Below are 27,902 nucleotides of genomic sequence, written 5' to 3'. Positions count from 1 at the left end.
ATACAAAATACATACAACTTTAAATAGTTTTAAAATACATAAAGTCAATGGTACAAGAGATAAGAATTAAAATTTTACAACTATTTTATATAAGTAATTTAAAATAGGTAAATAGATTTTACTTCAATATGAAATAGTTAAACACTGCAACAGATATATCCAAATACTTTACTTAAAAATAAAATGCAGTAGGTAGTCAAAGCATTGTTTAAACATGGTTAGAATTATCACTAGAAATCTCTTTGCAGAAAATACCTAGAATACAGCACTGAGATATAAATATATTTTTAAGGGAGATAAAGAATATGATAACAAAATAAGAAACCTCAGTGGAAGCTGTTTAGGAAATTCAGACAAAGTAGGAAGGATGGGAAGAAATGATATTAAATAAATAATAATTCAAATTTTCTGGAATTGATAAATATGCTTGTTGAAATTGAACACTGTGAACAACAAAAACAACAAAAATCCATAAAAATAAAATCACCCAATTACGTAACAAAATAAAAATTATTAGAGGCATAATGATTATTATTTTAAAAGTGACCAAAAAGAGAGAACAAAAAACAAAACAAACAAACAAAAAAGATTGCCTACAAAATAAACATTCTTAGAGTGAAAAAGTATTTTCATTAATAACAACAAAAGACAAAACCAGTAGAATGGTATCTTTAAAAGACTGAGCTAAAATAAGGGATATATTTCAGTTTTGTATCTAGCTCAACTATCTCCAATAGTAAGAAAAATGAATAAACCAGACAGAGAAAATTTGCTACTAACATTTCTTCACCAAATTAGCAAGGATTGCAGAAATTTCTGAGAAAAAGAAATTGAAAGAAGAAATAAAAATTTAAAAAAATATTGAGTAATACGTCAAGCAAAAGGATAATCAGTAAAAAATAACCGAATAACACAAATACATAATGGAGGCAATGATAAAACAAGAAATAACCAAGTTTAAGTGGTAATAATGTGGAAAATAAAGGTGAATAAAATTTAAGTTAAATATTCTATTTTTTAACAAAGTAATAAGATGGATATATATCTGTTTGTTAATAATCACAATTATGTAAATTGATAAACCAGTTAAATGATTCAATGCATCTTGCAACAGTATGTAGTGTATTCACATGCTTTTTCTCTCAGCTATTATTCTTATGCTATTCTGTAAAGACAATCAAGGCTCAATATAACTCCTTCTGTCAGCATAGTCTATTTGTTTTTCCTAACGAAGATTTGTTTCTTATTGTTGAATTGAAGCTCATATTTCAACAAATGCATTGTGGGAAATTCGTCTGAAATTTGTTACCACAGACTCTGACCTTCTCTCCTCTTCACTGAATTTGAAATGCCCTCCTTATTGAATGCTGTTGGGATTACAGTTGTCATGAAACAGGCTGCTTTACATTCATCCTGTTTTTTTGCTTTGAGTAGATTCTTGGAAGAATACAATGCAGAAATGACTTCACTCAGCACTCCTACAACTGAGCAGGTTTAGTCTTAGGAACTATGTATTAATGTCATCAATATTTCAAAGATCAAAAATTACTTTTAGACTTTATTGTTCTTATACGAGTAATAAACATTGAAATGCCTGGAAAGTTTCCCAAAGTAATAAATATGTAAGACAAAGGAAGGCCAAATAGAACCTGTTAATTCATACATATTTGTGGTTGACTGATAAGGAAAGAAAAAAGAAAACTGTTTTAGAGTTTTCTGCCCTTTAGAATAATGAATTGCAGTTCTGTGATATTAAGCATTCTTCCTATGCTTACTGTTAAGTCAATTATATATTGCTTCTTTACATGCTTGGATAATTAACATTTATTAACTTGATTTTTTTTTTACATCATTGTTTTCATACATGCTGTTTTTATGCCTGGAAAATAACTATTCTTTAATATATCAGGAAAATGTGCATTTTTTTCAGATACTAACCCAAGAATTATATCTTTCTCAATATTCAAAGATGCCTCATGAAAAAGAAAAAAGTTTTCAAAGGAATTAATATACCGTTATTAGCTTTGCATTCTAAAAGCTTTTTATTTTTTTCAATTTTCAAGCTATTTATAGTCTCCTTTATGAAAAAAAAAATTGATGTAATTTTTTAATCACAATAATTCTCTATTAGTCCTTCAATTTTTCTCAATGACTAGAATTGTTGGTAAATGCTGGCTTCATTAATTATACATTGTTTGGAAAACAATTCATACAACATTGCTTAGATTTTGGGAATTTATTAGGGGTAAAGAGCAAAATAATAAAATATTTCTCCTCCATTCACTTCTTGTGACAAGGCAAGAGATGTTTCTTCTCTTTAACACTATCTAAAAATGTATAAGGTAAGCATTCATATTAATTGTATAAAGATATATTAAACATACAATACATGTTACATATTATAGATAACTAGAGGTTTTAATAAGAGTCAGCTTGCGTTATATTGAAAACTAGATATCAGATGAATATTTGATTTTCATTAATCACAGTGTTGTTTTTTTATCTTGAATCACATTCAAATAAAACAAAGCCATCGCTTTTCTGCATGTCTGCTTTCATGAATTTTATTTTATATTTTGCATCTTCTTGGTAGCTAATAAAGGTACATAAAAAATTGACTACTCTTACAAAGCATTTATAAATAAATGTGCAAATATAGATATGTAATGAGAAAAATATCAAAGGCAAGTTTTTGAAAAAAAATGTTTTATACAGATCATGTATCACAGTAATGCACACTTGAAACCTCTATGACCCTATTAAGCAATGTCACCCCCAATAAATTTAAATTTTAAAAATATATATAAACACTATTAAAAAAAAAATAAAAAGGAAAAATGCCTTTAACACTTAAGATGGTTGGCATGAAAATTAATTTTAATCCATGATTTGAAAAGGAAACTCCAAAGAAAGTCAGGAACATTTTGACTTTTAACTAAATACAAAAAAGTAACAATTCCTTAAGGGTAAAAAGACTAAAAAAGATTTTTCATGTTAAATGGATTTTTTATTACACCTACATAGTTATCTATGTTTATAGCTCACTCAGTGTTCTCTTCCATCTCTTTATTGAATAAATGCAAGCTTCAAAATAATAAATAGAATATAGAAATCCATTTTGAAAGAAACTAAATTATTAATATAAGTGGATGTAGAGGAAAAAAATCTGATACTTGCAATAAAAACTGTAGACATAAATTAGATATATGATGCTTAAGAAAGCATTTAAACCTTCTTTGCCGCAGTATGTATGTTTTATATTGATATGATTGATACTCTATTTTTATTATTATATAAAGCTCATTATAACTGATGTTCTGGTGTATAAATAAATCAACTTAACAAATACATCCAAGCACTCATGGCATGTAGTCTTCTTGTATGAAAGAGAGACAATAGTTTTAACTTAGTATATTTAAATGTTGTAGTTAAAAGAATAAGCTATTTTACTTCTGGTTTTAGCTCAGAGATACAAGGAGAGGGAAAGGCATCTCTCCTGAACTTACAGCTACATTTAAGACTTCCTGAACCCATCTGAGAACTGATGTTACATGATAAACAACCAAACCAAAATCTAGAATGAGATGCACCTCCAAATTTAGGGCAAATACAGACAGGTGCACGCTCCCTCTTATGGTCTTTTTGTCTGGGAAGTCCTGCACTGTAACCAGGATTTTGGAAAAGTTTCTTCCTGAATTTTTTTTCCTTCAAATATTTACTTTAGAAAACTTGCAATTGTATATTATTTTTCTGCTCCTTTGAGATATACATCTTCTACAACCCAGGTCTTCTCAAGGACCTGTGAGCCAATCCTTTGAAATATAATCATTAACAAAAAGGTCCCTGTCTCCTACTTTCTAAGAGAGTAGACACCTAACATTGATAAGCAATTTGTTTAAAAAACATGAGGAGAAAAACCAGCATTTATCTCCATTCTGAATTACAGTCCGTCCGGTATCTTCATGTATTTTCTCTAGTGTGTCTTAAGCCCACTTTTTTGTCCCTGATAAGCATTGTTGGTTCTGAAGCTCTTCAAAGGCTTTTGTTAGATTTGTTAGGAAAAAAAAAACACCTATATTGAAAACATATTTCTGATTTAGGGTAAAATTTATTGAACCTCATAATTATTTTTAAAATTTAAAATTGGATTTATATTAGACCACATTAATACACAGAAAGGTCTCTGTGATATTCTTCTGTCCCATGAACAAGATGATTTCATATTAACTATGCACTGTTAATTTCATTGCAGCGATTAATAAACCCTGTCACTATGCATTTATAAACCTGATATTTCAGAGTTGCATTTATTGCTCATCTACTTTCAAAGTGCCTTTTCTAGGGGCAGTTTTACACGTGTTAAATTTCAAAGACAGATACTAGATTATTAAATGATGGATGTTAATTTGATCCTAATAAAACGTCAGGTAAATTAAGGTCATGTCTATAGAAGACAGCCATTGCAAACTAAATTTTATTGTTAGATAATAAATATGTCTCCCCTCTTACATCCTACCCATACAGTTATTCTCGGAATTTAATATAGTTTTTAATTAAGGGTTACATATGACTAAAGTATTCTCATTATTAATCAATGCAGATTTCAGATAAACCATTGAATACAATGTTTTAAAATAATGGAATGCATTGAATAACCTCATGACAACACACATAAATAACATTAATTTCTCCACCTGACCATAAGAAAAACTTGACATGATAGAATTCAGCAACCTGGTGAATTCAGCAACCAGATTCTTTACACATGCACTGAAAAATTACATATAGTTGAATATAACTATAATGCTACTGACATACAACTAAAAGAATGCTTGTGCATGTGTGCCATTAGAAGTGATGTTTATCATTGGTCATCTGCAATCAGTGTGTAATTAATAATATAAAACTATTCTCAGGTTTACCACTCCATTTGGGAAAGCCAATAAACATAAAAAAATATATGCTCTAGGGCTAGGGTCTAAACTCTTATTACAAAAATTTTTTTTAATATTTTGAAAATGTTTTGGAAAAAATAACTTTTAGGCACATTCTGTAAGACATTTACTGAGATTGTGAAAAATAAATTATAAAAATAAAATAAAATAAAAAAGCTGGTTGAGCTAGCAATTTTAACCTGGGTGTGGATAATACTGAGCATATTGTAGAGATGGCTCCTGGGGCATTGACTATCGAAGAATCATTGGAACTGGCACAGGAATGCATAGGGGAAAGAGAAGCAAGAGAAAATGAAACTGCAAGAGAAGATAAAGAACTCCCAAGAAAATTCACAGTGAAGAAGGTTTAATAAAAGCTTTGCAGACCTCAATAAGATCTCTAAACGTTTGAAAGCATAAACTCCAGCAACAAAAGGTTTTCATTAATAGAGAAGAATGCCCATGGTGCATTATCTGCTGAAAAACAAATCCATGAAAAAAAAAGAAAAAAGAAAGAAAAACAGACCAAGCTAACCAGCATGGACATTTTCTGAAAAGACTGAAATCTCAAGAAGAGCCTCAGGCCCGTTCTTCATAAGGTGTTCCAGAAGAAAGCATTGTTGTCATAGGAGATGACACCTTTATGTATGTTATTGCCCCTGAAGACCTTCCGGTGAGACAGATGCAGAGGTAGAAGACTGTGAAATTGATCATCTTAACCCTGTGTAAGCCTAGGCTAATGTGTGTATTTTTGTCTTAGTTTTAGCAAACAAAAGTTTAAAAAGCAAAATTTAAAAAAATTAATCATAAAAAATTATTGTACATTAAAGATAAAATAATATTTTGTACATCTCTTCAATGTGTTTAAGTTGTGTTATAACAGAAGAGTAAAAAAAAAATTTTAAATTAAAAGTTTATAAAGTAAAAAAGTTATAGGAAGCTAAGTTTAAGTTATTATTAAAGAAAGACAAATTTGTTTGAATAAATGTAGTGTAGCCTAAGGGTACAATGTTTACAAAGTCTATAGTAACGTTCAGTAGTGTCCTAGACCCTTACATTCTCGCATGACTCACTCATTGACTTACCCAGAGATACTTCCAATTTGTCAAGCTCCATTCATGCTAAGTGCCCTGTACAAGTGTACCGTTTTTTTATGTTTTATACTGTATTTTTACTATGCCTTTTCCAGTTTAGATATGTTTAGAAACATAAATACTATTATGTTACAATTTCCCAGAGAATTCAGTCTGGTGCATGCTACACAGGTTTGTAGGCTAGGAGCAAAAGGCTATACCAGATAGCCTAGGCGTGTAGTAGGCTATAACACCCAGGTGTGTGTTAAGTGCATTTTATAATGTTCACAAATGAAATCACTTAAGGACACATTTCTCAGAACATATCCCGCCTGGTCATTAAGCAACACATGTCTGTATTGAAAGGTTGCCAAGTTTATACTATTCCTTGAACTTATCAATGTTTGATATGCACTTTAAGAAGAATTTCATAAAAACACTTAAGTGGAATTTCATTAAAATATCATCAATTTCTTTACATTAAAACCAAGATGTAATTAATTGTCAATGTACTTCATTCATTAAGTGTGGATTTTGAATAAAAGATGGTAATAAAGTATAGTTTGTTCAATTTATCTAATTCATTTTGGCACTATAATAAACCCATATTGTGTTTATAATTGTGAAATGAAATACCATTAGCATATTTTCAATGTGAATAAGTGATATCTAAGGATATACCCTGCTCCTGGTATATGTTGAGGACTCATTCAGAGAGAAAGATTAATTTGGCTCAAACATTTATCTCTCTAATTTTTATTTCTATTTACTTCATAGGTATATGCAACACACACTTCAAGTATTTGTAAAAATACTTTATTTTTACTGATCTAAATAGTTCTAGTCTTAATGTATCCTATGTATACCTGAATATATATTCAAATTAGTTGGTTTGTTTAAATGAACCAAGATTCTAAAATTTATAAGAGATCTCTTCTTCCTTAAAATATTAATATCAAAATATTTATGAAAATAAAAAAACTTATTCTCAAAACCTTTTCATTGTTTTTATATGTTACCATGAAAGTACTCTAAAAATAAAAATATAAAGTTATATACTAAAAATGCATTTTGACAATGAGAAAGACTGAAATAATGAGAGCATTCATAAAAGACACTGATTGAGAATAAATAGGGCTTTGTCTATTTTTATTAAATTTAAATATTTCATAGAATTCTTATTTTTTATATATATAGTTTCAAAATGTAGGACATGTACATTTCAATAATTAATTAAAGGACCAGCTTTCAGTTTCGTTCATTTTGTAAGCCCCAGTGAATTCACTAAAACAGAACCTTAGTCCTAACATCACCAGGAATAAAACACAAATAGAGAATATCTAATCACAGAGAATTCTGTCACATTGACTACTCATGTCCTCAAACTTAGTACATATTTGTTTTAGAGGAATATCCCCAGGGAACTTCTCAGAAACAGCAAGAACAAACAACTTAAAAACTGAACACACAACAGGGTTTGCTATTTTCATTATGAAATCTCTTATCTGTCTAGCTGTGGCTCACTCATTAAAAAGGACCCCTGATGATTGTTTATACATGTTGCAGTATATTTTTTCTGGTTTCAAAGACTAAAATCACACATTTTGAAAATACTAAGATGATTCTTTATTTTAGACTCAATATAAAGAAATGTTGAAGTAGCATCAAAGGAATAAAAGAGTTTCTCACTGGGGTGGTTTTTCTATTGAATATTTTCAGGAACTAATGAGTAAGGTTTTTAGAAGGAGGACATATGGAGAATGTGCTATGTCAGAATTTTTTTATTCAAACATTAGAAAGCTAATTTAATTCATTTAGAAAAAAGGGAATGTTAAGACAGGCTAATTGGTTGCTTCTAGAATCTATGGGATGGGTGGAGAATTGAATTTGGCAGAAAAATTAATTTGGCTCAAACATTTATTTAAGAATAATCCTGTAAAAACACTTAAGTGGAATAAGTGGGATTGACAAAGTTAAGGCCCAGGTAACTGAGATGTGTTTGGGACTTTGCTGCTGTCAGAATCACCACAAATACACTGTCCTTTTCCTTGGAAATGTCTCTATAAAATTAAACTCTGGATCTGTACACCCGAGTAAGCCAATCTCTTACTTCTGGAAATGGGCTTTGATCCCACAGCTTTGTGTGAATATCTTAAAATGAAAAGTCTCGGGAGAGAGCACCTGATGATCTGCACATAGATTGCATCCTTATATTTTGAAAGAAAGGCTGGCTAGGGCATGCCACTTTCAAGGTCTCCATGGAAAAAGTAGTTCCGACCTGCCACCGAAGTCTCCTAGTGGTTGTGCTTTTGATAATTGCTTATATTGCCATATCTTTAAAATATTAGGCATTTCTTACTTTTTTACATTTCCATAACACTTTATTAACCAGGATGGTGAGGAAACAGTACCTTTTTTTTTTTTTTTCAGTCCTCATTCAAGGTTATTCTTCCACCAATCTTCCGACAGAGTGTGAGGGAGGGAGGGAGAGAGAGAGAGAGAGAGAGAGAGAGAGAGAGAGAGAGAGAGAGAGAGAGAGACATCGATGAGAGAGAGAGAGAGAAAGGGAGAGACATCGATGTGAGAGAGACACAGCAATTCTAGCCTCCCAGGGCTGGGGATTGAACTGTAACCGAGGTGTGTGTCCTCGACCAGAATCAAATCCAAAACTTTGGTCTGTGGGTCAGATGCTCCAACTGCTGAACCCAACCAAGCAGGACAAGAAACGATGTCTTGTTTCATCTGACATTATGGGCCCATATACCACACATGAATACTTTCAAATTATGAGAAAACAGCAAAAATAAGTAATGCAAATTATACTGAACATAACTGAATTTTTGCGATTTCAAGTTACTTAATTTTGTTTGTCCCCGCACACCATATGCATAAATCTTCAGGGAACTGTAGAGATGTACAAAGACTCAGTAAGCACAGTCAGTGGTTGGTGGGAAGACACTCAGCTCTGACCAGTCAGCTAGCCTTGCACTGCTCTCGTTTGCCTTTAGGTCGCAGAGTTTGCAGTTTTACTGTAACATGGAGATTATTTAGAGCAGTGATTTTCAACAGGTGTGCGGCACGAATTGTTAAAACATGCAACATCTGACTATTTAGTCAGGGCATTGACCTTTTTTCCTTTAGAATGTCAATTAAAAAAAAAATGACAACAGCTAACACAACAATAGCCTTCTGATGTGAATGCTCTGCCTTGAACCATAAATATATAGGTCATATAACAGAGCTGCACCTTAATGGGTAGTCAAATAGTAAGGTCGCATCTGATTGGTTAATTCTTGGTGCCAGAAATCCTTATATATGAGTACAGGCACCTGCTTTTTAAAAAAGTCACTTTGGAAAAAAAGGGTAGGTAATTATTATTAAAATTTTTTTTGTAAATTGATAAAAATTATACCTGTTTTATTTGTAAGATCAGCAAACAATATATATTTTTGGTGTGCTGCAAAATTTTAGTAATTAGTTTGTGTGCCATGAGATGAAAAAGGTTGAATTTCGCTGATCTAGCCAAATCCACCACTTAAAAGATTTAAGACCAATGCTTGCAGAAATTAATTCAGTGCTATACCCAAGGTCACTTTTTAATTGATTATGAAATAATAGGCTAAGCATAACAAAAATAAGTGTAAAAATTTTTTTTTTGAAAATGTGAGTGTTGAAATGACTGGAAGTAACTTATGCCATAACTTACAATGGTTTTCTAAATTTTTAATATACATAAAACCTTTTTTTCCAACAGACCTTATTACACAAAATGATATAGTAAATAGATACATTGACAAATGTTCAAGTTAAAAGTTGTCTAGAATTAGGACCCTGGAATTTATTAAGTTGATTAGTTTCCTGGAGTTGCACCTATAGACACTTTGTGTCATATAGTTTCAAAAGCAGTGATCTAGTCCAACCCATTTTAATTTCATCAATATTTAAACTGTGGAGAGAAGATAAATAGATTGCTCAAGGTAAAATAATTGGAATGATAACTATGAGTATAATTTATTTATTTCTTTACTCTGTGTACTTGGGTACATTTTAAATTATTGGTTGTATTTCTAGGTATGAAGGTTTTTATTCCTCAGGGAGAGAGCTGCTACAAAATTTTTGACAAATGCATCTTTTAACAGTCTATGTTAAATTGAATACACAGATATCAAATAAAAATATTTACATGCATAGTTAATTAAGTGTTTTTTTTTCTTTAGAGTGAGTTTTTTTCAGTTTTATTGAGGTATAACTGGCAAATAAAATTGCAAGATATTTAAAGCATATGTGGTAATGTAGTGAAATGATTGCCACTATCAAGTTAATTAACAATCCATTACCTTATATATTTATCGTTTCTATGAATTTGACTTTTTTTTAGGTTATGCATATAAGTGATACCATGTAGTATTTGTCTTTTTTTGCCTTATTTCATTTAACTTTATGCCCCCCAGGTTTATCCACATTGCTACAAATGGCAGGATTTCCTTCTTTTGAGAGGCTAATAGTCCATTGTATGTATGTGTCAAACATACATATATATATACACATTTTCTTTACCTATTCATTACCTGTTAGATTATACCCTTCCACATGTTTTTATTCTTGGCCAAATAAATATTAGAATCAGTTCCACAATGACCACAATAAAATAATTTTGGATCAGTAAGAAAAAAACCACAGCAATAAAGAGCAGACATCAGTAAAATGAATAAAACTGAAAAATAAAGAAAAGGTAAAATATTTTATATGAAAAAGAACTAAAAAATACACACAAATATAGTTTTTTTAATACAATGTCCAGCTCATTAGATGTATGTAGTACGTTATTCATTTCTATACTTCTAAAGGAAAACACAAAAAGGGTATATGCAGCCATATTTCACTTATAAGCTATGGAATGATTAAATATTGATTATATTATTATATAATTAAAACCACAGTTTAAATTTTTTTTAAATGAACTCAACTCTGTGTTTCAAGAAAGAAAAGATTGCTCATCATTAAAAGATCTATAAATATAAATCAACACATTAATAAATTAATGGAGAAAACGATATGACTTTTTTCAATAAAGAAACAGTGGTAAATTTGAAATACTACATGTTTAAAAAATCATTTGCCAGACTAACACAGAAATTAATTTCTCTAATTTCTTGAAAATATACCAAAAAAGTGGATGAAATAAAAAGAAAACATTGTATACAGTTTACACTTGAAGAATGTAGGGACTAGAGAGACCAATCCCTCCTTGCAGTCAAAAATTTGCGTATAACTTTTGTTTCCCCAAACACTTAACTACTAATATCCACTGTTGACTGGAAGTCTTGTGGAAAACATAAATAATCAATTAACACATATTTTGCATATTACATGTGTTATATTACATGCATTCATAACATATCTAACTTTTTTTTTTTGCTATATCTAAGTTACAAGATTAAGATTTTTCTGTGAATTTTTTTCAAATTGTTAGTAAACTCCAAAAATCTTTCCAATGTATCTATTGAAAAAAATCTGCATATAAGTGTACGAGAACAGTTCAAACTCATGTTGTTCAAGGGTCAACCGTCACCTGTTTCAGAGTAGCTTCAAACAAGAACACTCTATTAATGTTTGTGAGTCTGTAGACACTTGAGGGAGTCTGCTAATGTGGGTCAGGCTTGGTTGTTCTCGGCTGGACTAAGTATATTTCAGTGGTTAGCTGTATGTGGCTGGAGACTGGCTATTCTAGGAAACCTCTGCTCTGGCAGTTGGTTGTCTGCTGGGTTAATAGCAGTTATCAGATACTGTGTTTGTCAGGATCCAGCAGGTTAGCCAAAACCTTTTCACACAGCAGCAGCAGGCTTCCAAGAGAGTGAGAAGAAGCACGCCAAGCTTTTGGAAGCTTATATTTGGAAGAGGTACAACAACACTTGCACATGCTACCAGTAAAGGCAAATCACATTCCAGTGTCGAAATTTGGAATGAGCAAATAAATTCAGTCTTATCATGGGAGAAGCTGCAAAGTACAATTATTGAAAATGTAGATAGAGTGAGCTCCAAAATCAGAAACATTTTTAGAATCAATTTAATGAAGAGAGAAAAAATAAAACTAATATAAGCATCTACAAACAAAACCTGTACATATATAATCTAGAAAATTATTTTGTGAAGGAAACAAATGTAAATGATAATACTGTGGTATACATTCAACAAATGTACCTGAAGTCCAGTAAAAAATGCAAATATATGTACATGCAAACATACCAGCTTATGTCTTCTTGATTAAACTTTTTATTTTGGGATGGGAAAAGTTACAAAGAATGCAGAGATTTTTTTTGTTTTAATACCCAATACCAAGTTTGCTACAAATGGACACTTTACATTATCGTGGTATATTTTTCAAGACTAAGAAACTGACATTGGTACATTACTATAAAATAAGCTCCAGATTTTATTTGGACTTCATCTGATTTTCCATTGATGTCTTCTTTCTGTTCTAGGATCCCATCCAAGATACCACATTGCGCTTAGTTGTTATGGCACCCCAGCCTCCCCCAGCCTCCTCGGGTATGTGATGTTTTCTCTTTCTATTTCATTTTTCATGATCTCTATGGTCTTGATGAGTGTGGACCAAGTATACATGTTGTCATAGATCTATTTTATTGTATTCATGTCATTATATTAGAGTTACTAATTTTTGAATAAATAAAATAAAACAGAGGTAAAGTGCTCTGCTCACATGTGTCTGTAGGTTACAAGGTATACATATGATATATTGGTAATGTTAACTGTCATTACTTGTTAAAGTATTTGTCAAATTTCTCCACAGTAGTTACTATTTTTAAATCATAAATTAACCTATATTAGAAATAAAATAAGATGTATAAACTTCCTAATATATTATGGGCTAAAATTATATTAATATAGCCAAAATATAAAATAAATTGATATTCAAATACATTATTTGCAAAATAATAGCTACACAGACGTAACATGTAAGATCTGCAAATAACATAATTGACTTTAATCCACCAACTAGAAAATAATGACTTTCTAATTGTCTGTAAATTAGAAATTTCATGTTATCTTTGTTTGATATACCAGGGGATCAGGGGAATATTTTTATGGACACAAATGTACTAACAAATCCAAATATCTATTTCTAGCTCTATCTTATATATCTATAAACAAATGGTGGAAATTTAATTTATCAAATAAAAAATAAGAATGTAAATTATTTTAATTCTGCTTATATGTATTTTAAGATAAAAAAGTGCTTTAGTAAACAGTTCACCTTAATGCAAACATTAAATTAAACTGAACTGGGGATTTCAGTAAGAGGAAATAGAGCTAGTTTATGTCGTTTTTCGAATGAAGGGAGAGTTTGAGTAATAGCGACAGGAAAAAAAAGGAACAGAGAAGTCAAGTTTTATTTGATGTAGAGTTACTTAATCTTCAAAATTGGATGAAAAATAATATATTGAAATGCATATGTGAATGATCTGGTAGATAGGGTGATTTTGAAATTACGTATGGGAAAGGACAGTCAATAATGGTTACCTAGAAGTGGGGAAGTGATGGATTCAGTACAAAGAGAAAGAGAAGTGATCCAGATAAGAATTGGAACATTCTTCCGCTTAAAAAAAAGGGTAGGATGTTTGTTATTTTAGTGGTGGAAAATTGAGGTGGTTATTATTTTAACCTTCTCTTTTCTCTGAGAAGGAGGAGGCATCCACTAAGAGATTTTGATACTCTGTTATTTAATGTATACAAGTTTGTAGTGTTTTGAAGTTTTTCAATATGTAATAACCTTATTTTTAAAATAAATTAAATTAAATCTGCCTATTTCTTTTAATTAATGTTTTTCCTATTTTTCTACTTTATAATTACTATAAGCCACTATTTCCTATATCAAACATCTTTTCTATATTAGTTTTCTTTTTCTGGAATTCATTCTTGGTTAATTGTTTTTGTAAAAATGTATAGGAGTTCTATCAATCTGCATAGGTAAAAGAAAATATATTGTTTTCATACTTGAAAAAATTTTTTACTCAAAATTTGAAGGAATTCTGTTTTATAGCATCCAATATTAAATACAGTGATACCTCGGTTCTCGAACATAATTCGTTCCAGGAGGATGGTCGAGAACCGAATTGTTCGAGAACCGAAGCAATGAAATAGGAAAGCGGACTCCACAAAGCGTGACTCTCTCTCTGCACTCACACTGATGACGCAAGCAAGGCGCGCTGGGCCGAATGAACGCCATTCGGCTCAACTCGGCTCATCTCGGAAGTTCGAGTTCCAAATATTTGTTCGGATTCCGAGACAAAAGTTTCCCGAATCTCTGGTCGAATACCGATTTGGTCGAAAACCGAGGCGTTCGAGAACCGAGGTATCTATGTTAATTTTTCTGAAAATGTGATTATTTAATGTATGTTGCACCAAACACCAAAGAAAATTTTAAGGCTCATAAATTTTACCAAATAACTAGTGATTGTAATAACCTGCTCCTATCACTTTGTCCTGATTAAATAAACAAAAGGCCAACTATGAAGCTTTCAGAGGCAACCTGAGGAAGTACCAGCTGGCCTGATACTCCTCTAAATGAATGTGTCCTCTAAGCGAATTTGTTAGTTTTTAAAACTTAGATAATAGAATGAATAGCAGGATAGATGTGTGCTGACCCAGTTCACCCAGTTCCCTTTCGCCTCAGCTCCCTCCCACCTCCGTTCCCTCCTGCTGTTCCCTCCTGCTTATCGCTAACTGCCTCCGCTTCTGTACAAGCAGCTTGCTTGCTCTGCTAAACTCTTGAATGACCCCTGCCCTATATAAGCAACCCTCCCCCTGAGCTCGGGGCTGCAGTTCTCCTCTGTGTAGGTTGGCTGCAGTCCCTGCGCAGGTAACAAAGCTCCTAATATTCAAAATTACTTGTGTCCGAGTGAGGTTGATTCTCCTGGGTTACAACAGTGATTATATTTTTATATTTAATATAGGTCATTTGTCTTAAATGCTCACGTGTAGATAAATAAACTACTTATCTAATATAAAAAGTTACTATCTTTTTAGTTGTATGAAATTCAAATCACTGAGTGCTTTGTTAATTTAATATAAATTTAATTTTTATTGATTAAAACTATAAATTAATATAAAAATTTATGTTGTTTTAAGCAATGCAAATATATCTATATTTTTATTATTTTTTTGTTTCTATTTTTATTTTGGATTGAGTATATAATTTTACACATATATTTTGTAAAACAGACATACAGTTTCCCGAGAACGAATTGCTAGAAACTTTTGGTATTACTAGTCAGCTAATTCACTTACAATCTTAGCTAAACTCTGAATAAATAAGATAGTTAAAAGAATGTCTACAGAGAATGATATTTAGGTTTCATGTTTACTGTCTTATTGGCCAAAGTGATGAGAAATGCAAGCATTGTGAGCCTAGAAAATCAGTGATTAAAACAAGTAAAAGAAACTAGTGGAGTCAAAGAATGTTATAGATCACAATATATTTTTTTCCAGACTATTAAACATGACCATGATGAACAATTGCAGGTGCTTAAAATCTCCATGACTTCATAAAGCATTAATTAAACTGTGAATGTCAGAAGAAAATCACTAACTGTGTTTCTCAAAGGAAGGTGCATGACCACCTGCATCTGAATCTGCTAAAATTGTAAGTTCATATCCATTACTTGCGGTTTAATGAATTGGAATACTAAACAGAGATGTCTGGAATTTTAACCACGTAAGTAACACTCCAGATGATTCCACGCACATTGCTCTATGATTCACCCTGCATTAAGGAAGAAAGACTGACAATAAAAGTCTTCATATCCATTTTGATGATTAATTTTGTAGGTCAAACTTGACTGGGCCACAATGTCTAGATATGTGATCAAACAATATTCTGGATGTTTCTTTGAGAGTGCTGCTGGGTGAGATGAATATTGAAATTGTGGATTTTGTATAAACCAGATTGCCCTTCATAACATGAGTGGGCCTCACACAGTCAACTGAACGCTAGACTAGAACAAAGGACTGACCACGCTGAGCAAGACAGACGTCTGTCAGGAGATGTTTTTCAACTTTGAACTGTAGCATCAGTCCCTCCCTGGTTCTCTAACCTGCTGGCTCAGCAGAAATTTGAACTTACCAGCCTCCATAGTCATGTGAGCCAAATTTATAAATTAAATATAGTCTGACCAGTGTGGCTCAGTGGTTGAGCATCGGCCTGTGCACAAAGAGGTCACTGATTCAATTCCTGGTCAGGGAACATGCCCACTCCCCAGTGGGGGGCATGCAGGAGTTAGCCAATCGATATTCTCTCTCATCGATGTTTCTATCTGTCTCTCCCTCTCCCTTTCTCTCTCGAAAATCAATAAAAAATAAATAAATAATAAAATAAAATAAATATAGATAGGTAGAGAGACACATAGATTATAGATATAGATGACATAAATGTAGATATGTCTATCAGAGTGGTCGCCTATATATGACATCTCATGACATTTTCATAATTGAAGCTGAGTCTATAATTAGATATATGTATAGCATTTGATACATACATTATTGCTATTAAGGGAATAAAGATTATATTATTTAATTCAATCCTAGGAAGACTTTTATAAACATTAACATAATAAAGACAATATTTTATCTAGACCAATATGGATGTATAAAAGTGATGTGTTGTACTGGAAGAAAAAAAGACATGTATATAGCATGCACATAGTCTGCACAAACTGTTAAATACACACAGGCAAGTCAACTTTGTCTGAAATGCCTGCGTATGGAACTTAAAAAAAGAGAAAAAGATGAAGTGTCATATCTTTCTCACTGTTTGAATCAGTTGTGGCAATTTTATAACAGTGTAGAGCTAATAAAAATATACTGTATTCAGACACATTTACTCACATTAAAGTAATTAATACTATTTTTAAAATAACTCTCTGAAGAAATCAAAAAGTAGTTACTGAGAAAATACACAGGGACCTTTTCTAAACATTGATTACTCCTGTGTCCCCATCTACTGGTAGCTTTTGAGAATGCTATTCATCTGAAAAAGTTTTTCTCAAATACGTTAAACTTTTTTCAAATTTAATTTATTGGGGTGACATTGGTTAAATTATTTCAGTTTCAGGTGTACAATTCTAATACATCATGTGTATATTGTACTGTGTGTTCACCCCCCCAAGTCAAGTCTCCTTCCAACACCATCTCTTCTAGTCCCCCACCCCCTTTCCCTCCGGTAATCGTCATTCTATTGTCTCTATGAGAGTTGTTTTTTTTTTGTTTGCTTAATCCCTTCAGCTTTTTCTCTCAACCCCGCACCCATCTCCCTTTTGATAGCTGTCAGTCTGTGAAATACACCAGAGAAAGACACGTGGCATGTGATTTCACTCATGTGGAATCTAATGAACAAAATAAACAATAACAATCAGGAATGTTAAACTTTTTTAATGACAAAAATTATTTCCAAATTTGCCTTTTATTGACTTATTCATTAACTCAAGAATAAATCTCTAATGTTACCTCTGTCTTTAGATACTACTTCCTTTGGCAATTGCAATATGCATTGGAAAAGTATAGTGTTCCAATCACGCTGGGTTTATTATTACTTTTTTTATCCTCACCCGAGGACATTTTTCTAGTTTTTTTTTTTTTTTTTTTTTTTTTTTTTTTTTATCCTCACCGAGGACATTTTTTCATTTTTTGTTCAGGTAGAGTGGGAGGGAGAGAGAGGAAGAGAGAGAGAGAGAGAGAAACATCGATGTGAAAGGAACACATCGAGTGGCTGCCACCCGCACAACCGACCAGGGCCGGGGACAAACTGCAACCGAGGTACGTGCCCTTAGCGGGAACCGAACCCGGGTCTCTAAGGACCGCAGGCCGACGCTCTAACCGCTGAGCCAAACCGGCCAGGGCTTTCTTTTTTTTTTTTTTTTTTTTTTACATTTTTCTAGTTTTTTGTTCAAACAGAGTGGGAGGGAGAGAGAGAAAGAGAAAGAGAGAGAGAAACATCTATGTGAAAGGGACATATCGAGTGGCTGCCACTCGCACAACCAACCAGGGCCGGGGACAAATTGCAACCGAGGTACATGCCCTTAGCGGGAACCAAACACGGGTCTCTCTGGACCGCAGGCCGATGCACTAAGCACCGAACCAAACCGGCAAGAGCCAATCAGTCTGAGTTTAGAAATTATTCAGGTAAAATTGACTTCAACTAGTTACAATTACTGATTTGGAATCAATTCTTTATGAAAACTCTTCTATAAATGCACACATATTTAGCTTGTGTAATGTTTATTTTTTTAATTTTTTTTTCTTTATCGATTGTAGAGAGAGAGGAAGGAAGAGGGAGAGAGAGAAACAACGATGAGAGAGGACATCGATTGGTTGTCACCATGTCCATGCATGGCCTTCCCTCTGCATGCACACTCTTAGTGTCTCTTCTCCCGGGGTTCTGGCTCCATCATTATGTCCTCATGCAACCTTAATAGCCTCCTGAAAGGCCCTGTCACATTGGGGCTTAGGGCTTCAATATATAAATGTTGTGGGTGCACGGTTTAGTCTGTAACAGTGAAAGTGTGAATTGATACAAGTTTTATGAAAAACAGTCTTGCACTATGTGCCAATTACTTGAAAACTTTTCTCTCTTTATCCAGTCATTTACTTCAGGGAGTGTAACTAGTAATGAGTGTGAAACACTGAATATGCTTTTGGTCACAAATATGTTCATCACAATAGCTTTAGAATATAAGACTTATGCAATGCTTTCTAAATGTTTTCAGGTTGAGGCACACATAGAAATTATAATACTGTACACGTGCCAGAGGAAATAGAGCTATTCCCAGCAAGGGACCCCATAAGCCCAGACCTTACTCCGAAGCCCAAGCACTGAGGAGATCTGTACCTTGGCTAAGATGTGACTCATTTGTGCTAACTATTGACATTGGGTACATTGAAAGGTTCTGACAGAGAGAGAATATGGGAAGAGTTACTGGGGAGAGCTTAATATGTAACATGACTGTGTCTTTCACTTGTGAAAAAACATGATAGGGCAGCAGAGAGACTGATGGAAAATGAAAAATGTACTGCTATTGCCCAGCTGGTGTGGCTCAGGGGTTGAGTGTCAACCCATGTACTAAGAGGTCGCCAGTTCGATTCCTGGTCAAGGCACATGCCCAGGTTATGGGCCCCATCCCCGGTGGGAGGCATGCAGGAGGCGGCCAATTGATGTTCTCTTTCATTGATGTTTCTCGCTCTCTCCCTCCCTCCCTCTCTTTTTAAAATCAATAAAGAACAAAAATGAAAAAAAAGAAAAATGTACTGCTATTTATGTCTATTACTCAAAAAATACATGTTTTTGATTCATGTATTCATTGAAATATTTTAAAGTTTATTATGATAGAAAAATATGTGCTGTAATGTTAAATTTTAAAGTTTTATTCTATGACTGCAATGAAATGCCATGATATTGAACATTTCTGCCCTAGAGTAAGAATACAGGTAATTTTGTTCTTATTACTTTTTCATTATTTTCTATCTCCACCAAAATAAACAAGATTGATTTAATAATACATAAATCTAAATTTTACTGTGTAATTTTTGCATATTATCTTTGCTATGCCTGAACTCTGCTCTTCCCCCAAATGTATGTGTCGAAGTCCCAGCGCTCCATGTGACTGTATTGGAGATAAGGCCTTTTAAGGAGATGATCAAGGTTAAATGACGTCATAAGTGTGGAGCTTAATCTGAAAGAACGGGTGCTCTTATAGGAAGAGGAAGAGACCCCAGAGCTCTCTGCTATCTGAGGGCACAGGAGAAGGAAGGCGTCTGAAAGCTAGGAAGGGACCTCACCAGGACAGGCATACTTGGCACCTTGGTCTCAGACTTCAAGCCTCCAGATATGTGAGAAAATAAATTTCTGATTTAAGTCCCCCAGTCTGTGCTATTTCGTTATGGCAGCAATAGCACATTAATACAAACTTGTTACTTTATAAATGCCCCACACTCCTTATAATACATACACAGGTGCGCACACACACACACCAACACACACACACACACACACGTAATTTAAAATATTAGCATTCTAGGAGATCTTTTATGCATAAGAAAATGTAAGTTTTCAAGCTCCTAAAACTCAAAAAAACTAAAAATATCACTAATTGTCTTGTACATTTTTGAAATCTTTCACTGGTAATTCATGGTAATTACTGCTGCTTTATCACAGAATGACACAAAAGGTTATGCCTTGGTGACACTGCACATTGTCAAAGCTCTGCATTGGCCTGACATGGTTCAGAAATTACTTTGTCTCCTAAACTCTCTGAGTTCCATGTCTGAGGCCAACATTTTCAGGCCTTAGGTTGGTCAGATTGTTATTGGAGAAACTGGGGTATCCTCTTCCCCATTGGGTGCTGGGGGTGGGGTCCTTACAATATCTCCAGAAAGAGAGTTCTCTGAGACTCGCTTGGGAGGAAGAATGATTTTTATTTGTGTGGAAGTATGTGTTTCCAAAGTCCTATTCCAGTCAGAGCTGGAAGCAAAGCTAGCGCCCAGAATATCCTTCCCGAGTCTAGCAGGGTCCAGCACAGCATTAGGCTGGCTCAGTCCGTTAGTCCATGGTGTGTGGGGTCCAATGGCCACAGGCCATGTGTGTGAAGGCCAGGAAACAGGAGCAAGAAGCCCAACAAGCCAGGAGGGAGGCACCACCAAGAGAGCAAACTCCTTTTTTAGGGGATCAAATACCCCAAATTTCTCTTGCTTGCAGTGACCATGCTCATTCTGGCCAATGTACTGTTCCCAGGTGTCACTGACAGGCAAGTACCTTCCCCACATCACCCCACTTTTACTGGGCATGATCTGCTCTCCTCCCTGTCCAGTCCCTTCCCCCACTGATCTTCGAGGAACAGATTGGTGGCTCCCTAGGGAGTGTAACTCTTTGGCTTCCTGATAAGCTGTCCACGTGACATGCTTATAATATTTGGCCTTCCTGTTATTAATAACCAGGTTAATGACGATGACACCAAGATCACCATGTGAGGTTACTTTTGATGAGATTTATTACAGAACCCCTTTTTTGTCCACAATATCTTCTCTCTAGCTCTACTGCTTTCCTATTATAAGCATCCTTGTGATTACATTGAGCTGTGAAATTAAAAACAAATCTAAGTTTAGGTGAGAAGAAACTGTTTAAAAATACTATTGCAATAGGGAGAGTGCTTTGAACTTAAGATCTGCAAGTGTCTCAGGAGACAGGCAAAATAAGATCTTCCTTTCATAGAGAGGAGAAAGCAAGACTAGAAGGAACCCTGTGTGAGGATGTGGGGTAAAAAGGATAATCTTATTGGATGGTAGATCAGAGAATGTTTCACAGTGAGACAGGTGGGTTCTCCCTTAGCGGCCTCTAAGGAAGGCTGTGTGTTGGCCCATGTGGAGGGTGGCCACATTTCAGGGACCTAGAAAAAGAAAGAATGGTTACTAAAGTTTGTTTAACAAATATTTGCTATGATTGATCAGTAGGGACAAAGCAGTTCAATTAATCATTTATGAGGTAAATAATGGGAATGTGGAAGGCATGTGTCTGGCCTTATTATAGGTAAACAAGGGTGGGGGGGTCTCTGTGTCTTAGCTAAGTCACATGGGAATGTGTGATTATTTAAAATAAGTCATTTTTCAGTACAGAAAAGGAGGAGCAATTTCTTTAACTGCCACTATCGTCATGATCCTTACTGTGCTGCCAAAATTAGTAGATTTAAAAGCTCAAGTGCGTGGTGTAGCCATTTACTATATATCAGGTCCTGGTGCACAAGGAAGCTTTCCCAGCCTGCCCTGTTCCATTTCCATTCTTATTAATATAAACAAGATTTCCCCAAGGATGTGAATGAAGACATATACTTTCCTGCCATGTTGGTATGTATGCAAATGAGTATATAGTTCTTATCTGATTTGCTCATCCCTACACAAATCACATATCTGCTCTTTCAAAAAAACTTTTCTAGTGAAAACTATCCTTACTATATTTGTTTTATCCATTTTTAAATCTATTTACATTAACTAAGATAATATACTAATTTTAAGGCATCTTAAATGTTCAATATTTGCCAATCTGTGTATACAAAATATTATGTCTGTTTAATGTGTTTACATACAGGACTTGTCATCAACATCATATCTTAGATAATTCTCATAGTAATATATATTCTTCATCTCTGGCCTTTTGTTTTCATTTAGATTCATAGCAGAGATTAATAAATTCCTAACTGGCCATCTGACTTCTGCTCTCTTGTTCCTCAAATCAATTTGATATACAGGTACTGAAGAAAAAATATTACATCTATGTATATATCAATCATATCCATATTCCCATCCATACCTCTCTATGTACACATATAATATAAACATTTACTTACACATTCAAATCTCTTCAAACATAAAACACGGTAAATGTATATAGATATTGTGTTATTCTTGGTATGAAGTCTAACACTGTAAACCAAACCTGTCATCGCAGATGTTTCTTTTGTATTTATTAATTTATTTTTATTTTTTTAAATTAATTTATTTATTTTTGTTACAGATATTTCTCCTTTTTCCTCCACTGATTCCCCCCTTCCTCCCCATCCTGTCCCCAGCTTTGTTGTCCATGTCCATTGTTCATGTATACATGCATATAAGTTCTGTGATTTATCTCTCTCCCACCACCCCCTCTTCTGGGGATTGTCAGTCTGTACCCCACTTCCATGTCTTTGGGACTACCCCATTCCTCAGACTGTTATGTTCATTATATTCCAAAAATAAGTGAGATCATATGATACTTTTCTTGCAGATGTTTCTCAATATGATCCCTTACCAACTCTCAGTCTAAAACTTTGTGATGACCTACTGTGTGGATATGTAATTTGGCCTTGCCCAAAAAAAGGTCTGACATTTGTCCTCAGCTCCTGGGAGGTAATCTGAGTTATACCTGATAGGAATATTTTTGTTTGAATGGGACTGGCCACACTGCTGCATTGTTAAAGTCCAGGCTGACCATACCAGAAAGATTAACACTGTGGCTTAGAGTGGGGCTTTGAGTCATACAGTGTCAATCAACCTAGAAGCTGAGATCAATCCCATGGGAAAACAATAAATCAATTATCAATACCCAATGGAGCTACATTGAAAAACTATGAAACTGGGCAAAGGTGAACCTCATTGTTTGGTCATATTCGATTTGCACAGTTACAACTGATACCCCAAAATTAAGGTGCCCTGACTCCACAGGAAAAGGGAAACAACAGACCCACATTGGAAACCTTCCCTGACCTGCCCTATGTATCCCTTTGGTTGATTTTTAACCTATACCTTTTCCTTGTAATACAACCTAACTGTGAGAATAATAGCCTTCAGTAAGTTCCACTTTTTTCTAGAACAGTATCTAACCTGTTAGTGGTTTTGGAAGTACCTCAAGCTTGCAGTTGTTGTTAGAAATGAAGTCAGTCTGGTGGAGCACTAGGTGCACTCAACCTTGGCAGTTTGGTTAACTCTGGGCATTTGGTTTGAGAGATGAGTTTTGCTAAAATGACCCTGACTCGTGGAAAGACGTGGTTTGTGAAAAAAGATGATGAAATGGTGGGGTGGCAAAACTCTGATTCCTGGATGGCCATGGGGTCACCGTTTTATAGAACTGCACACAGCAATAGCTACAGTGAAAACAAATGAGAGTGTTGGGAGGGATCCTGGAGCGGGACCATGCTGGGATTCTAGCCACTCAGAGCATTGGCCTCCAGCTTTAGAGCTATGATCAAAGGAGGGGAAAACGAGCCCAAACAACAGATAATGAAGAAGGGTAAAGTGATTTGTAAGAAAATGGGGAGAGAGGGCCTGAAGACTCAAGAGTTTCATCCCAGCAGGGTGGCCATCTTTCAAAGTTATTAAGGGCTTTTTGCCCTCTGTCTTGGTTTTACTAAAGATTAGTGGCCAAAGAATTGTTCATAATGTCAGGCAGTAGAAAACTGGCTTACTAAAGGGATGTTCACACCGCCCTATGGGAACCGTCATGGCAAGTTTAGGGGTGCATTAAAGTAGGATATGCTAATGCTTATCAAAACAACCTCCTCCAGCATCTTCAATTCTGCAAAGTGAGGACAGCAGAATCCCTATATATAGAATTCTCTCAAACTCTCTCGTATGTGTCTCTTTCTTTGACTGATTTTAATCTGTATCCTTCACCTATAATAAACTGTATCTAAGAGTACAATAGCCTTCAGTGAATTCTGAGTCCTTCTGGAAATTCTTTTTAACCTGGGAGTGGTTCAAGGAACTTCCTGAACTTGCTGTTAGTGTCAGAATTCAGGGCAGTCGCTTAGAGGACATTGTGTCCTCTAAATTTGTAGGTAGAGGCCTGAAACTCTTCATATCTACTTCTGATTTTTAAAAAATATATATGTTTTTATTGATTTTTTTAGAGAGAGAGGAAGGGAGAGAGTGATAGAAATATCCATGTGAGAGAGAAACATTCATTGGCTGCCTCCTGCATGGCCCCCACTAGGCATCGAGTCCTCAACCTGGGCATGTGCCCTGACTAGGAATCAAACCAGGACCTCTCAGTCCAGAGGAGGATGCTCAGTCCACTGAGCTACACTGGCTGAGCTCGGGATATTTTTTTAAACTTTTTTTTTTCAATTTTATTGCCTAATTTTATGCAATTTCAACCACTGAACCTACAATGTTTTGGGGTACAGGATACCACTAACCAAGTGAACCTCTCAGCCAGGGCCCTTTCTTTCTCTCTCTTTCTTTCATTTCTTTTGGTTGTTTGCTCATAATATTCAAATGGATCAGACAGTCTTCACAGCCTGTGATTTTTTTATTCATTTGAGACAGCTTGGAATTTAATAACATCATTTTATCAGGATATTTATGCTTGTTATTTCCTTAGGCACTTGAACAACATTCACATTAAATACATTTTATTACTATATATTTTGAGAAAGCATCTTTTATTTGTTGAGTTTGTATTTTGTAACCAAACAGTCTTAAATTTGAATTCTTGCTTTATGTTTTCCTATGTTTGAATATTTGGCCAAGTTTCAGTTTTGCTAAACTGAATTTGAAAGATAATTGAAGCAGAATCTGCTGAAAGAAATTGTTTCTATAATGACTGCTGTTGTACTTGAGGGAAGTGCATTACAAATCTGTTTATAAATGCTTCTGTGTGATCCGCACGTCCTTGCCCCCCTCTTCCCCATCGCAGGCTTATTTCACATGTATGCAGCCTTGCTGTTCTCTAGCAATGCGAGGAGTGTAAATTCCAACAATTCCTTCTTTTAGGGTTCTGGGATGTAGTTGTTTCTTCAGTTTACAGAAATGTGATCAGGAGCATAGTTTTGGTGGAGGTGCATTATTCCTGTTTGTTGTAGCTCAATTGTTTACTATCTAACCACACACCCACACACATTATAATAACGACATGAGCTCTTTTGTACATGTCTATTTACTGATTTTGGCCATAACCTCATTTTTATTTGTAATTTTATTCTGGCCTCATGTTCCCCTGACCTGCTTTAACCCCTTTATTCTCACAGCTTGTTGCTACCTCTTGTTCTGCCACTAGATGGTACTCACATATTTTTGGTATGTTTCAAATACAAATGTTGTTCTGGTAAGCAGAATTTCAATAATCAAGAAATATGAATAACTCAATACCGAGTCTAAATAAATTATAATTTTAGCTATTTTTATCCAGTTTAATTATAACCATAGACATTTTAGGCATAATCAAATACTAAATGCATTATGTTCTTTCCTGCCTGGATTCTCTGTAATTGATTTCTTCAGTGTATATTTAGGAGTGTGAAAATACAAGAATGACAGTGATACTTATGTTACATTAATGTATACGCATAAACATTGTTCTTCCAAATTTCAATACATTGTTTTTGTTATCATGTGGTCATGTTCCCTTGTATTTCTTCTCAATTTGGTGTACATATTTTGCCTTTCTGTTTACCTCATACTTAATCCTTTGATGGAAGTATTTACTGTTAATTGGAGGATAAATTTGAATGTTACCTTATACAAACTAAGAGTATTTTTTGGCTTAATGTAGTCTACGCATTATTTTAAACACTGTACATTTGTTAAACAGTTTATCACTGCACCAACAAAGATAGATACTGGTTTAATTCTCATTTTTACATACGAGGAAACTAATTATTAAAGAAATTAAGTAACTTCCCCAGAGCCACACACGAGGCTAGAGCTAGAGCTTGGAAACTGTCTCCTTGCAATCTCACAACCTTAATTACTGTAAAACATCTGCTAATACAAGAGCAGTGATTCTGTTACAAAACTTTCTTCAGAAAATGGAAAAAAGTATTGGGGCTAACAACAACGTTCAAATAAAGAAAATACAATTTTAGCAATGTAATCTTTATGGATAAAACAAAATTTAATAATATATATACCCCAATGGGGTTACAAGCTGAATGTTAAAAACCAATGACAGATAAACATATTTTATTAAAATTATCTTAGCAGAATTTAGTTTTCATCTCTTTATTTTTTCTAATGCTCATTGATATTAATCTTGTGTTTCTATATCCAGTATTTTTCTGTGTAGTATAAAGGAAAAATTATATGTATACAGAGCCTCATTTAAAGCAAGGATAACCAAAACCTAACTGTATCCTTAGCCTATTTCTAAGCAAGAAGCTGGGTGTGGAAGTTATATTTTGAGTAGATTAAATAAACATTTCTATATTGTCTGACTTCAATTTGCTTATGGAGAGAAAAGGACTAAATTATGCTTATTACTTCAGTCTACTAAAATAAGTCTCTTTTTATTTCAAGTTCAGCTGTGGTTATTTTTTCAGGTAGAAGCTAGAAATCAAAAGCCAATGTCATTTGGCTTAGACGATTACCTCATAGATTTCTAATCTAGGCAAGATGATCTTAAGAAGAAAAAGTAATAAGTAATAAGAAAGAGCTAAAATCATCAGCATAGTGGGAGAAATGTTTAGCATCAGGTCCTCATGGAACAGTGAGGAAATGAGACACACGGAGAGAACAAAAAGGAGAATAAGAAGACAAAAGCAAGAGAAAGGATAAAGGGAGAAATTGCATCGAAAGAATAATGTGTTCAGTGATAAATAGGGAAATTAAAGCTTTGGGAACCAATTGGTGAAGACTATCAAGGTCCACAAAATCATAAAAATGTGTTAACATAACATTTTAAGTAACCTTTAGTTTGATTCCTTGGTGTATGTAAACTTTTCAATTCACATTTTCCCAGCCTAGGACACTCATTAAACTCTGCTTTACACACACTTAGTTGACTCCTAATGGGATAATAAAAAGTCATATTTGAAAAGCTAGGAAAAGAAAAATTGCAAGTGGAACAGAAGGTGAGGTCCTGAACAGAGATTGTAAACACAGAAGAAGCAATCAAAGCTAGAATTGCTTAGCAGTTAAAAATATACCTTTATCCCAAGAATCTCTGGCGATAAGAAAGGGGTGTCCAACATAAATGGAATAGGACAAAGGCCATTTTTTTCAAAGAGCTGGTCCATTCCAAGCACACATTTTAGGCTACCTTTTGGAGATATGCATAAAAAATACACATAGATTTCTACTACTAATTGTACTACAGTAATTTTTCCCTAACTATGTTGCCCTCACAAAATATACTTCAGTTTGCTTTCAAATATTTGCCAAAATGTTATTAGAGGATTGTTAAAAAACTATGTATAAGATGGGCTGTACTGTAAAACTACCTAAACAGAAGAGATATAATTTGTATTTTGATGCTACAGTAGAGATTTGTATAACCAAGAAAAAGAACCAATGACTGGTCATGTGGTGATAGCTGGTATTTATTATTTTCTTCCACTACTCATTATGTATTTTTTAACTT

This window comes from Molossus molossus, unplaced genomic scaffold (assembly GCF_014108415.1).
Source record: "Molossus molossus isolate mMolMol1 unplaced genomic scaffold, mMolMol1.p scaffold_m16_p_3, whole genome shotgun sequence".
Classification (NCBI taxonomy): domain Eukaryota; kingdom Metazoa; phylum Chordata; class Mammalia; order Chiroptera; family Molossidae; genus Molossus; species Molossus molossus.
Note: the sequence above shows the minus strand (reverse complement) of the source record.